The 1,935-nt window shown below is 45.2% G+C and overlaps 1 long non-coding RNA gene across 2 annotated transcripts in view; it reads left to right on the top strand.

The window, feature by feature from the left end:
* Positions 1 to 358: 358 nt before the first annotated feature.
* Positions 359 to 1,935, top strand: part of LOC102025914 — a 7,909-nt gene continuing 6,332 nt past the window's right edge. Inside the window, exons 1-2 of one of the 2 annotated variants that reach the window (XR_264027.2) lie at positions 359 to 1,140; positions 1,498 to 1,598. This is a non-coding gene — a long non-coding RNA (uncharacterized LOC102025914). Of the gene's footprint in view, positions 1,141 to 1,311; positions 1,356 to 1,497; positions 1,599 to 1,935 lie in introns of those variants that run through there. The other variant, XR_001231208.1, reaches the window with a different exon arrangement.

The raw sequence follows: 1,935 nt of genomic DNA, 5'->3' as shown, positions 1-1,935 counted from the left end.
CGGATTTCTCCTATAGATTCGTCACTGACATATAGTAATGTCGCTGATGAAAGAAGGAGATAACAAAAGACCTGTGCCTCTCCTCCATCAGCAGATGGAGAACAAACTCAGTAGGAGAATAAAACAGGGAAATACTAAGAAATCTGGGGAGAATGGATCATGGGCCTCCACGCTGGCATGGTTGGACTGATACTCTGTTTTCTAAGGTTTGCATACCATTTCCTAATCTAACAGGAGCAAGGTTCTATGGGAGGGTGAGAAGATTTCTCAGAGTAATGCTCCTTCATGAAGGGAAGGGGTTGTGGGAAGTGTTCTGTCAAAGAGAGCTCCACAGACCAAGTAGAGATCCGTGGCACCTGGAGGAGGGCCAGACACAGAGGAAGTCAGCAAGGCTGTTTGGGTTGACTATTCAAAGTTACAATGAATGATGCTCCCAAAAGTACTCCTGCTACCTACCCTGAGCTCTATAGTTTCACTTCTATGTCAAACGTTCTGCATTGTAACCTTGTAGGTCAATCGAAACTTGGCCAAAAAGTAATTTTTTTGTGTATGAAAATCCCTAAATAAAGAAACTTCTTTGGTAACCCTTTTTGGGCCCCCTTCTAGGTTCATTTTTCAGGAGAACTATTTGCTTTCCCTTCACAATAAGTGCTGCTTTCTGCTCTTGCTCTACAATAAACACGTTTTCTCTGTCTTCTGCTGACTCTAACTTGTAATTCTTTCTGGGCTGAGAGAAGAACCCACTAGCTGGATGGTAACGTCTGGGATTGAATGCAAGACATACTGCCATGTTTGGCCTTGGAAACGGGTCAGGATTAAGGCCAGAATGTGTGGGATGGCCCATACCATTAGAACATGGCTTATGACCTTCAACACTTTAAAAAACTGAGGTGAAGCCAAGCACAGTAGACATGCGTGCTTCTATAACGGGCATCTCTTTGGAATGTGTGTATGAACAGGTATTTGCAGTACCCTCTCACGCTTACAACTGCTTTCTTTTTTTTTTTTTTTAAATCCACGGACCTGAGTCACCAGCCCCTTATTTACAACTACTGGTGTAACAATGCTGTGTAAACTCCAAACTGTTGCCTGACTGACGCCTGATGCCATGATGAATACACAAAGGCAGAAGACATTTCTGTAATTGTGGATGTAGGGCCAACAGGTCATTTATTGCAGGAAGTTCAGGACAGCAGCTCACAAGATCAGAAAAGGCTGAGCAGGGCCTTTGCCACAAGCCTGGAGGCCTGCAGAGTGCACTGTAAAGTCACTCAGCCATCACAGTGGATGACACCACAATGGGCTCTGCACTAGGAGCCCAGGCCATCCGTGCCCTGAGCTCATTTCTCCTGAGGGTCTGTAGTGGCTGGAAGGGCTTTGGTGTTGTTCTAAATAGTTAAAGTAGAATGGGGTTTCCTTTTTTTAAGTGCTGAATTCTTAGGAATATTGGCTTGTATCTGTGGAAAGGTTTTCAATAACACTTTCTTTCCTTTCCAGGTCACATTATTCTAAGAAAATCGAAGTGTGTCAGCCTCTCCCAGTGTGAGTAGAGACTCAAGCGCAGACAGATCTCCAACCCCGATTTTTTTCTCCTGCTGGTATGTAACACGCTTCTCAGTTGTACTTGGATTGTGTTCATCAAGCCCCTCTGAGCAGTAGGCTCTGTTTCAGTGGTCATCCTCTCAGGGAACTTCCTGTGTTCCTCTCTGGGTATGTGCTGTGTCCACTTACACTCATCAGCTATCACTGTGAAGTATGGTAGTGTGGGAAAGCTGCCAGTGTGGTTGGAACGACCAAGCTATTTGATAAGCTCCACCACCCGGAGTTCAGGTCGGGCTCAAAGCCAATATGTAACCAGAGCCGAATGCCTTGCCTTTTAGAGGCATGCCTTTCTGAAATGCCTTAGTCCAGCTTCTTCTGCCACTGTGGAAGTTT

Source organism: Chinchilla lanigera, unplaced genomic scaffold, assembly GCF_000276665.1.
Source record: "Chinchilla lanigera isolate Chin_1 unplaced genomic scaffold, ChiLan1.0 scaffold00089, whole genome shotgun sequence".
Taxonomy (NCBI): Eukaryota; Metazoa; Chordata; class Mammalia; order Rodentia; family Chinchillidae; genus Chinchilla; species Chinchilla lanigera.
Note: the sequence above shows the minus strand (reverse complement) of the source record. Positions and strands in the feature narration are given on the sequence as shown.